Consider the following 12853-nt stretch of genomic DNA (forward strand, 5'->3'; position numbering starts at 1 on the left):
GAAAGTTGCTCTTGGACAACCAATGATTACTCTTTGAGATGTAAGAAATTTCTACCAGGGGGTGAGGGACGTGCCCGGTGGACTTGAGGGGAACCTGCGAAGCAAATGGCAGCCACAAGAGGGCGGCAGAGAACGGCTCTCCCTGCAAAGTCAACCCTAGGCCCTGGGTACTGAAATAGGGCTGGGCTCTCCAGGCTGGGGGAGTCTTTAGCTCCAGCAAGAACCCATGAATTTTCGAATTCAGGAAACCCTTCCTGCACCCCTTTCCACTGGCATCCCTTTTGGCCTCTGAAATGCCATCACTCACTCCAGCGCCCTTCCCTTTTCTGATCCCAGCACGAGGGCTGCTGGCTCTTAAGGTTTGTGTGATTTTCCTTTAAGGCTGGACAGCAGATGACATCCAAGGTCAAATAAGTGATGCTTTATAGGGTCCCAGCTGATAACTAGAGCCATAACTGGAACCCACGTTTTCTTGATTCCCAATACAGGGGTCCTCCCATTTTGTGCTGACTGCTGCTCCTAATAGAAAAGCATACTTCATAGGCTTCCCAGTGGGAAGCCTGCTCACAAACTGTGGTTTAAAAACCTGGAAAAGCTACCCATGTGATATATGTTTACATACATCACTGATGCACACAGAACTGTTAACCACAGAGCACAGACATGTATACCACAAATGCCGCGCTGTGCACACCCTCACCCTCAGCACACACATCCCTCTACCCCTCAAAGTCCCACAACTCCTGCCCCTCTCTTCCTACTTCCTGAGCTACAAGAGGAACTTCTATTCACAATTTGCTCTTTCTCTGTGTTTTCAGAGGCTCCTCCAAGCTGCAGACAGGGAAGAAGAAATTGTAAGCAAAGGATTTGTTTCTGTTCTTTGCCCAGAAAACCAAAGTTTCTGTTTGGTATTTATCATTCTTTGATTGCTTAAGAGAAGTAAAAGTTCTCAAAGTAAAGGGGCTAAGTTTATCTAACAACACTATAACCTTCTGTAGAACTTCTTACTGTCAGTTTGGTTAGCTAGATAATTAAATATGTAGTTTTGAAATGCTCTGTAATCCTATTTAGGTGTGTGCTTTAGAACTTTCTGAGGTTTGAACAAAATACCAAAGATTTGAATTCTAAATGAAATCTTTTTGACTACTTGGACTTGTTTATGTGATATGTTAAATTGCATGGGAAGCATTGTCAAAAACAATGATGGTAAACATTTTTAGGTTGTACTGTATGGGCATATACTAGACTGTTCTAGAAAATATATGGAATTCCTGAAGTTCTAATATGTCCTGGTATAGGGTCATCACTTGCCATTCTAATCATGAAATGTTATGTGACACAGAAATAAGCATATTTCCTTGTTAAATGAATTATAGTGAACTCTCATCATATCCTGCATGTCCATTTTTGAATCTTTTGTCATTTACAGTTATTTTTCTGTTACCCTTGCAAAATATTTTTCATCCTCAAGGAGCCTTGTGGGAAGAATTTTGACAAATAAAGCATTTTGGTATCTTTAAAATCATAAAAACTAAACTGGGTAAGAATTTCTGGAACTAATGGAAAAGCTGCAATCAGAATGAGAATTAGTAACATAGAACTGAATGAAAGGAGGATGATTATAGTTTTTAGGACTCTTGTTTAAACGTTGTCTGTTCTCTAATATTGGTTTTCCAGATTTAAGTAAACTTTCTTTTAAGATAGCTATGCCTGATAGAAACATGATAAAATATTCCTTAATGAACAAATTGAAACATTTAACTTTTCTCTCTGCTTGAAACCGTCCAGAGTTCAGAGACTCTTGGTGAGTATTCTTTCTTCCATGGCAATCGCTCTTGTTTGCATAAGTTCAATAAGAATCTGTTCTCCTTGTAACAGTACACCATTGGAAACATTGGTTACCTTGCCAAGGCTCTGACTGGAATGTCATATATGAGATAGACATGCGTAGATTCAGATATGACCAACAGTGTTAAGGAACTTAGGTTGACTTTATAGAGCCAATAAAGCCCCTTGGAAATGTTGGTCAGATCCTTTTCTTACAGACTTCCCAACAGCCTTACCAGGTTGGGGTTGATATTATTTGCCAAATAAATAATATCACTTCCTGGCAGGTGCAGGTAATCTCAGGATATTTGGAAGACCTCCAGAACAGAAATTCACCTTAATCTATAGGTATTGAAGGCAAGTGTGATGGTAGGTATTTGGCTTGGCTTCTGGCCTTGAGAGGCTATTAAAAGTTTAATCCAGAGAGTATTATGCAAAGTGATAAGTCATTCAGAGAAAGACAAAAACCATATGGTTTCACTCAAATGTAGAATTTAAGAACCAAAACAAATGAACATAGGGGGAAAAAAGAGAGGAAAGCCAAGAAACAGACTCTTAACTATTGAGAACAAACTGATGCTTACCAGAAAGGAGGAGGATGAGGGAATGAGTTAAATAGGTGATAAGGATTAAGGAGTGCACTTGTCATGATGATCACTGGGTATTATATGTTAAGGGTTGAATCACTAAATTCTATACCTGAAACTATTATTACACTGTATGTTCACTAACTGGAATTTAAATAAAAAATGTTTTTAAAAAGAAATAGAAAAATTAATACAAATTTAAAAGTAAAATTCAATCTAGTGATTCCTTATGAAAAGTTCCAGCAAAGCAAGTTTGAAAGAATATATAAAGTCAGTCATAGTTCTTGCCCAGCTTATATAAATAATTAGGCCAATTTTGTTAAAATTGGACTTGTTTTTCAAATAGAACATTCTTCATTTGGCTCTCTTTGGAAATGAGTGTGATTTTAAAGGAAAAGTATGTTTCAATAACACGCTTTTGTGTATGTTAAATTCTAGTTCTGGTTAATTGTCTTTGAATATTTGTTGTTTGCCTAATCTAGATAACTTGAGGTAAACATCAGAGAAATTGCCACAATAGCTCATGTATATACAATCCTCATGTTTGTTACTTACTCTGTGGGGAGAAAAACAGGATTCCATGGGCATATGATTACTTGAACAACTAAACAATAGGATGGAATCCTGACAATTGTGTAATTCAACTATCACCTTGAACAGTTCTATATGGCTGGGATAATAAAATTGCTCCTAAAAGCCAGAGCTTAACCCACTCCATTGGTTAACTATGAACTTGTGAAAGTAGTGGTTGTCCCACTTTCCTTTTGACTGGATCAAGTGTGCACTTGGGGACACCCATATCCCCAGAGGAGTCTTCTCCCACTTGCTGGTGATTCCTCATAATTAGGATATTGTTAAGGCTAGACATCAGGCAAAGCGGACTTCTTAACCCCTCAGTCTAAAGCAATTGTATTTCAGTCTGTCCCTTGTACATCAGCTCCATCTATTAGGGAAGACAGGTTAGGAGGCATTTAGGCTGCTTTGTTAGTGCCTATTGGGTTCTTCCTGATGTCTGACCACTATCCCTCTTACTGTGTCCAAAGCTCACTCCCTCAGATGCTGCCATTAAATTTCATCTCCCCATCTGTTGAAAGTTGGAATCATAGATGAAGAAGGTTGAGAGGAAATGGAGAAGTGAATTGACACAGAAAGAAGGCAGGAAGAACTAAGCAGTCAGGGGAAGGAGAGGAGTGACAAGGATGGGGGGAGAGAGGGAGAGGTTTCAGGGGGAGAATCAAAAGACTGAAGAAGCGGGGCGCCTGGGTGGCGCAGTCAGTTAAGCGTCCGACTTCAGCCAGGTCACGATCTCGCGGCCCGTGAGTTCGAGCCCTGCGTCAGGCTCTGGGCTGATGGCTCAGAGCCTGGAGCCTGTTTCCGATTCTGTGTCTCCCTCTCTCTCTGCCCCTCCCCCGTTCATGCTCTGTCTCTCTCTGTCCCAAAAATAAATAAAAACGTTGAAGAAAAAAAAAATTTAAAAAATAAAAAAAACCAAAAGACTGAAGAAGCAAGAGTAGAAGAAGTGAAATGTAGAGAAAATCATCCCCAACTCCAGCAGGTAGTTATAGAAAGAGACAGGCCTGGTGAGGGGGAAAAAAGGAAAAGACTCCAGAGAGGACCTCCAGCTGGGAACTAGAGTCTTCATACAGCTTACAGATGATGAACTCTGCCTTGGATACAAATCTGGGCTCTCTGGGTTCACGAGTCAGTTTCCCCATTCCCCTGCTTCCATCTCACTTCCTTTCCAAGCAGTGTTCACTCTGTTCAGTTTGGACAAGGACGTGGCTGTTTGACTTCAAGGGCAATGTAGGTACGACTACTCCAAAGTGCCTGTCCATCTCCGAGGGTCAGAAATGTGTCTTGTGTATGCCCTGAGTGGCTAGAAGGAGGTATAGTTATTCCTCCTCAAACAAGCATCTCTCAAAACAAAGCGGTGTGAGTCCTCTAGACACAATTCTGGACTGTGGAGCAGAGAGGTAGATTTCCTGTTGAAGCAGAAGCATAGCCTTTACCCTTGTGCAGGATACCACTTGCAGAGAAGCTGGTTCTAATGGGTGGGGGAAGGCTGAAGAGAGGTGAGTGCTGCAACTTCAAGTAGAGGAATTTATAGTAACCTAAGTAAGTCTTTCTCAACAGTCTGAGGAGTCCCTCAGCATCACCAAGGAGGTCAAGGACTTTGTGAGAAGGAGAACCTTTACTCTTGAGCTAGCAACCAGGATATATTATCCTAACAGGAAACACAGCGAGGAAAGGAAAGGGTTAGTGGGTGTAAAAGCTCCAGGTGCCATTCTCAGATTCTTCTTACCACTCCCAAGCCTATTTTTCTTTCTTCTTTCTTTCTTTCTTTCTTTCTTTCTTTCTTTCTTTCTTTCTTTCTTTCTTTCTTTCTTTCTTTCTTTCTGCCTTTCTCCTTTCTCCTTTCTCTCATTCGAAGACTTTCAATGCAACTGCTCTTCATATTGAAAGTGAGGGGACAGAGAACTATCTATCATGCTATTGGAAGTTAAAAGAAAGCTGGAGTAGCCATACTTATATCAGACAAACTAGACTTTAAATTAAAGGCTGTAACAAGAGATGAAGAAGGGCATTATATAATAATTACAGGGTCTATCCATCAGGAAGAGCTAACAATTATAAATGTCTATGCGCCGAATATGGCAGCCCCCAAATATGTAAAACAATGAATCACAAACATAAGCAACCTTGTTGATAAGAATGTTGTAATTGTAGGGGACTTTAATACCCCACTTACAACAATGGATAGATCATCTAGACACAGGATCAATAAAGAAGCAAGGGCCCTGAATGATACATTGGATCAGATGGACTTGACAGATATATTTAGAACTCTGCATCTCAAAGCAACAGAATATACTTTCTTCTCGAGTGAACATGGAACATTCTCCAAGACAGATCACATACTGGGTCACAAAACAGCCCTTCATAAGTATAAAATAATTGAGATCATACCATGCATACACTTTCAGACCACAATGCTATGAAACTTGAAATCAACCAGAGGAAAAAGTCTGGAAAACTTCCAACAGCATGGAGGTTAAAGAACATCTGACTAAAGAATGCATGGGTCAACCAGGGAATTAGAGAAGAAATTAAAAGAAATGTGGAAACAAATGAAGATGAAATTACAATGATCCAAACGCTTTGGGATGCAGCAAAGGCAGTGTGAGAGGGAAACACATTACAATCCAGGCCTATTCAAGAAACAAGAAAAATCCCAAATACAAAATCTAACAGCACATCTAAAGGAAATAGAAGCAGAACAGCAAAGACATCGCAAACCCAGCAGAAGAAGAGAAATAATAAAGATCAGAGCAAAAATAAACAATATAGAATCTAAAAAACAAACAAACATTAGATCAGATCAATGAAACCAAGAGTTGGTTTTTTGAAAAAATAAACAAAATTGATAAACCTCTAGCCAGGATTCTCAAAAAGAAAGGGAGAGGACACAAATAGATAAAATCATGAATGAAAATGGAATTATTACAACCAATCCCTCAGAAATATAAACAATTATCAAGGAATACTATGAAAAACTATATGCCAACGAACTGGACACCTTGGAAGAAATGGACAAATTCCTAAGCACCCACACACTTCCAAAACTCAAAGAGGAAGAAATATAAAACTTGAACAGATTCATAACCAGCGAAGGAAGTGAATCATTATCAAAAATCTCCCAACAAATAAGAGTCCAGGACCAGATGGCTTCCCAGGGGAATTCTACCAGACATTTAAAGCAGAGATAATACCTAACCTTCTCAAGCTGTTCCAAAAAATAGAAAGGGAAGGAAAACTTCCAGACTCATTTTATGAAGCCAGCATTACTTTGATTCCCAAACCGGACAGAGACCCAGCAAAAAAAAAGAGAACTACAGGCCAATATCCCTGATGAATACGGATGCAAAAATTCTCAACAAGATACTAGCAAATCAAATTCAACAGCATATAAAAAGAATTATTCGCCATGATCAAGTGGGATTCATTCCTGGGCTGCAGGGCTGGTTCAACATTCACAAACCAATCAATGTGATACATCACAGTAATAAAAGATAAGAACCATATGATCCTGTCAATTGATGCAGAAAAAAGCATTTGACAAAATTCAGCATCCTTTCTTAATAAAAACCTTTGAGGAATTCAGGATGGAAGGAATATACTTAAACATCATAAAAGCCATTTATGAAAAGCCCACAGCAAATATCATCCTCAATGGGGAAAAACTGAGGGCTTTCCCCCTGAGATGAGGAACACAACAGGGATGTCCACTCTCACCACTGTTGTTTAACATAGTGTTGGGAAGTTCTAGCATCAGCAATCAGACAACAAAAGGAAATTAAAGGCATCAAAACTGGCAAAGATGAAGTTAAGCTTTCACTTTTTTCAGATGACATGATACTATACATGGAAAATCCGATAGACTCCACCAAAAGTCTGCTAGAATTGATACATGAATTCAGCAAAGTCGCAGGATAGAAAACTAATGTACAGAAATCAGTTGCATTCTTATACACTAATAATGAAGGAACAGAAAGACAAATAAAGAAACTGATCACATTCACGATTGCACCAAGAATCATAAAATACCTAGGAATAAACCTAACCAAAGATGTAAAAGATCTGTATGCTGGAAACTATAGAAAACTTATGAAGGAAATTGAAGATAGAAATGGAAAACTATTCCGTGCTCATAGATTGGAAGAATAAATATTGTTAAAATGTCAATACTACCCAAAGCACTCTACACATTCAATGCAATTCCAATCAAAATTGCACCAGCATTCTTCTTGAAGCTAGAACAATCAATCCTAAAATCTGTATGGAACCACAAAAGACCCCAAATAGCCAAAGTAATATTGAAGAAGAAGATCAAAGCGGTAGGCATCACAATCCCAGACTTTAGCCTCTACTACAATGCTGTAATCATCAAGACATCATGGTATTGGCACAAAAACAGACACATAGACCAATGGAATAGAGTGGAGACTCCAGAATTGGACCCACAAAAGTACGGCCAACTAATCTTTGACAAAGCCGGAAAGAATACCTAATGGAAAAAAAAAAAGACAGTCTCTTTAACAAATGGTGCTGGGAGAACTGGACAGCAACATACAGAAGGATGAAACTAGACCACTTTCTGACACCATTCAAAAAATAAACTCAAAATGGATAAAGGACCTGAATGTGAGACAGAAAACTATCAAAACCCTAGAGGAGAAAGCAGAAAAAATCTCTCTGACCTCAGTTGCAACAATTTCTTACTTGACACATCTCCAAAGGCAAGGGAATTAAAAGCAAAAATGAACTATTGGGACCTCATGAAGATAAAAACTTCTGCACTGCAAAGGAAACAATCAACAAAACTAAAAGGCAGCCAACGGAATGGGAAAGATATTTGCAAATGACGTATCAGATAAAGGGCTAGTATCCAAAATCTATAAAGAACTCACCAAACTCCACATCCGAAAAACAGATAATCCAGTGAAGAAATGGGCAGAAGACATGAATAGATACTTCTCTAAAGAAGACATCCAGATGGCCAACAGTCACATGAAAAGATGTTCCATGTCGCTCCTCGTCAGGGAATTACAAATCAAAACCACACTGATATATCACCTCATGCCAGTCAGAGTGGGGCTAAAATCAACAAATCAGGAGACTATAGATGCTGGAGAGGATGTGGAGAAATGGGAACCCTCTTGCACTGTTGGTGGGAATGCAAACTGGTGCAGCCACTCTGGAAAACAGTGTGGAGGTTCCTCAAAAAATTAAAAATAGATCTACCCTATGACCCAGTAATAATACTGCTAGGATTTTATCCAAGGGATACAGGAGTGCTGATGCGTAGGGGCACTTGTACCCCAATGTTTATAGCAGCACTTTCAACAATAGCCAAATATGGAAAGAGCTTAAATGTCCATCAATTGATGGACAAAGAAGTTGGATGGATAAAGAAGTTGTGGTGTATATACACAATGGAATACTACTTGGCAACGAGAAAGAGTGAAATATGGCCTTTTGTAGCAACATGGATGGAACTGGAGAGTGTTATGCTAAGTGAAATAAGTCATACAGAGAAAGACAGATACCATATGTTTTCACTCTCATGTGGATCCTGAGAAACTTAACCGAAGACCATGCGGGAGAGGAAGGGGGAAAAAACAGTTACAGAGAGGGAAAGAGGCAAACCATAAGAGACTCTTAAAAACTGAGAATAAACTGAGAGTTGATGGGGGGTGGGAGGGAGGGGAAAGTGGGTGACAGGCATTGAGCAGGGCACCTGTTGGGATGAGCACTGGGTATATGGAAACCAATTTGGCAATAAATTTCATATTAAAAAATAAGATAAATGTATTCTTAATTCCCTTTATCTATTTCACCCATCTTCCCACTCACCTCCCCTTTGGCAAACACCAGTTTCTTCCTTGTGTTTAAGAGTCTAGTTTTTTGTTTGTTTGTCTCTTTTTATCTTTCTTCATTTCCTTTATTATTTTACTTCCACATATGAGTGAAATCATATGGTGTATTTGTCTTTATCTGACTGATTTACTTTACTTAGCATTATACCCTCTAGGTCCATCCATGTTGTTACAAATGACAAGATCTCATTCTTTTCTATGACTGAGTAAAAAAGCCATATATTTGTGGGTTGCTTTCATATCCTGGCATTGTCAACAATGCTACAGTAACATAATGGTGCATACATCTTTTCAACTTCATGTAAATTAAAACTTCTTCACAGCAAAGGAAACCATCAACAAAATGAAAAGGCAAACTTGCTGGATGGGAGAAGATTTTGCAAATGGTATATACAATAAAGAGTTAATATGAAAAATACATAAAGAACTTACACAACTCAGAACTGAAGAAGCACATAATCCATTTAAAAATGGGCAGAGGAAATGAATCAATATTTTCCAATAAAGACAGACAGATGGTCAACAACACATCAAAAGATGCTCAACATCACTAATCATCAGGGAAATGCAAATCAAAGCCATAATGAGATATCCCTTTCCACCTGCCAGAATGGCTAAAATCAAAAAGACATAAATAGTAAGTGTTGTTGAAGATATGGAGTAAAAGGAATCCTCATGCACTATGTGTGCGAATGTAAAATTGTGTAGCCACTGTGGAAATCACTATGGAAGTTCCTCAAAAAATTAAAACTAGAACTACCATATGATCCTGACTATTTATCTAAAGAAAACAAACACTTTGTCTAGGTAGTGTAATTATAATTGCTTCAAAGCCAGGCAGTACAGATATAATTACAAAGTAGACAAGTGGAGGGAGGGAGGGAGGGAGGGAGAGAGAGAGAGAGAGAGAGAGAGAGAGAGAGAGAAAGAGAGATCCTTCACTACACAATAAAAACAGAGCTCTATTATGATTCCCCCCCAAACATCCTATGGGAGACCTAGCTTTCTATGTGTTCAAGAGTACTCCCCACTATTGTGCAGAGGGACAAGACTGCATTCAGTTGTGATGATGTCAAGCCAAATATGTACTTGCACTACTAAGTTCAAGGTCTATATTTTTGTCCTAACTTGAGTGGGATTAGGTGACCAGGATGTGCTGGATCCCATAGGAAAAGTAGATAGCAAACCCAATCAGCATCCAGACACCAAATCAGGCTCAGGTGTCAGCTGTCATCTGCATCATAAGGCAGACATTCACAAAGATGGTCAGTAGTGGGAGGAGAGGCAGAGCAGGGACCTTAGAGTGAAGGGTACTGGAGCTCTGTGGCTGTCTCCAGATGACCCCAGTAATCCCAGTGATGAGCATCAGGAGCATCACAACCACTGAAATCCACACTGGGTCTCCAGAAAGCAGAACTGGCCACTGGGCCAGCACCAGGCAAAGAAGAGTGAGCAGCAGAACAAACAGTGAGGAGCAAACATAGACAGCCAGGCCACCGAGTGGAGTGGGGGAAGAGCTGCCTGGAAAAAGTAGTCCCTGTAGAGTCAGCTGCTCTGCTGCAGGTCCATTCTCCTCCTGCACCTCTGCTTCATTTCCCCCATTCTTCACCTCAGGCTGATACCTAACGATGAGAACACTAAGAGCTACCAGGGAGTAAGCTAGCAAGGACCCAAGTAACCTGAGGTCCAAGAGATCAGTGAGTCCAAAGAAAAATGCCATGATGGCTGCAATAATACTCAAGATCACAGTGGCCACAATGCAGGTGTACGTGCCGGTTTGGATTCTTTTAAGGAAAGAGAACAGGACACCATACTGTGCCATCTGATATACCACTGAACATATGGGGATCATAAAGGCAAAGATGCTGAAAGAAAGACTACAGAGGAATCCCAAATTTACAACGTAGTAGGCAGGGGTACAGACAGTAAGGAGAAATGCCTCAGGCAAGGTGCTCCCAGGTTGAAACTTGTAGTAAGGCACCATAAGTGTAAGTGCCAAAGAGACACCAAAATACACCAAAAAGCAGATGAACTGTGAAATCACAATGCCCATGGGGATGGAATGCTGGGGATTCTGGGCTTTTTCAACTCTAGTAACAGTAACAGCAAAACCTATAAATGCATAGAAACAGTTAGCTCCTCCACGGAGAATCCCCTCAAAGCCAAAAGGCACAAATCTTCCAGAGCCCAGAGGGCCCAAGCTAGAGGTGTCATTGAGTCCAGCCTTTATGTAGTAGTCTTGTTTGAGCTTCCAGTTGTGTAGGTCCCCCTTAATGAAGCCAGCGATTATTACAAAACTGAGCATTAAAATTTTTACCAAAGTGAACACTTTGACAACCAGGAAAATCTGACCAATCCTCACAGTCAAAAAGTCCATGAGGAAGAACATAAGACCCACAACAAAGTCTTCTGGATATTCTACAAGGATCTGGGGAACATGTGGTTCAATGCTCTCACACGGGGTCTAAGAGATCTGGTTCCTAAGCAGGTTCACAAATGCTAAGGTCCAGGCCCAGGCCACAATGACTATGCCAGAAAAAAATGTAAAGAATGGTGCTCCGGCAACTGATGAAAGCCCAGAGCTCACCTATAGTGACATAGGTGCAAAGATATCCAGATCCAGAATGGGGAACTCTGGCACCAAACTCTGCATAGCACAGCCCAACCAACACAAAAGATAGGCCGACCACCAAAAAGCAGATCACAAAGGATGGTCCTGCTTGATTGCTGACCAACTCACCAGCCAGGACATACACACCTACACTTACTCTGCAGTCCACACCCAGGGCCACTAAATCCAGAGTTTTCAGTCTTCTCTGTGGGGCATCCTCAGCCACTGGTTGTTCCAGCTTACATCTGTGTACCAGCTTTTGGCCAAATCTGCGAAGTGCCTGACACAGCATCTAGCTACAATTGTAGAGGATTCCAGGATCAGAGAGCTGAGCCCAGTGAGCAGAGAGTCTTGATTGGGTTTGGTGAGGCTGGTTTAAGCCTGGTTTGGGTTGATGCTGCCACGTTTTGCTGCTCAGGTTTCAAAGTTACTGCTTTGTATTTCATCTGGTATGTACTATCTCTCCAAAATGCCTAAATAAACTATAAACATTTACTGAACAATGTTGTTCAACAAACCAAAACTCAGAAGTCCCATGTCACTTATTGCAAGACAAGTATCACAGAAACTGACACCAAAGGATATCATGGAAGAATCAATCCTGCTTTCCCTGCAGAAGAGCCAAATACCTCCCAACATTCTTCTTTTTTGCACACCACTTGACAAAATCCCATTTGTTTTAATCTAACTTATGTATCTTCATGTACTAATTAAACTGTAAGACACAATAGGGCATGAACTTATTTGCAATAATTTACGTGCAGGATGTTTGGGCAGTGCTGGAGCTTGAGTTATGACACATTAATTCATGGACTACAGGGCATGATTGCAATTACAGAACGATTTTTAAAATATTATCTGAATTTAAAACACAAATATTGGTCCCCAGAGTCTGTAACCCTTAGCCCCAAAATAATCAAGCCAGGGTCTGATGTCACTTTGGTCCCTTTTCTCTTCATTGTGCCTCACCTCTTTGGCTATACTGATGGCAAAGAAAGTACTGTCCAACCCTTTGATTTACCTACTTAGGCATACAGGGGCACTGGAAAAGAGAGAAAGAAGGATAAAGGGGCAGGGCCTTCCTAACTACCTGCAAGGAGAGGGACAGGTAAGAAAACACTGGATAAATAGGTACAGCATTCAACCAAAGGTCCATTACTAAGAAGGGGAAAGAGCGAGAAACACCGTTTTATGAATTCTGACATTCAATAAACCTCACCTCAAAATCGTCTACTAAAACATAAGCTTATTAGCTAGCCCTCATGAGACATTGAAGACACTTTTATTACATATAATTTGCCTGACAATCCAATGACTCTAATTAGACACCCTCATATGTGCTAGTGTTAAACACGTGGGGGTCCTAGGCTTACTGAGTTAGACTACGCATT

General features: G+C 40.2%; 1 protein-coding gene and 1 pseudogene across 4 annotated transcripts in view; both read right to left on the bottom strand.

Annotated features, from left to right (window-relative positions):
• The window catches only part of LOC101089872 (cationic amino acid transporter 3-like), an 88272-nt gene that overhangs the window by 49429 nt on the left and 25990 nt on the right, over positions 1–12853 (bottom strand). The gene's annotated exons all lie outside the window — the stretch shown is intronic.
• On the bottom strand, positions 9990–11755 carry LOC101089621 (annotated as a pseudogene).

Source organism: Felis catus, chromosome B4 (genome assembly GCF_018350175.1).
Source record: "Felis catus isolate Fca126 chromosome B4, F.catus_Fca126_mat1.0, whole genome shotgun sequence".
Taxonomy (NCBI): domain Eukaryota; kingdom Metazoa; phylum Chordata; class Mammalia; order Carnivora; family Felidae; genus Felis; species Felis catus.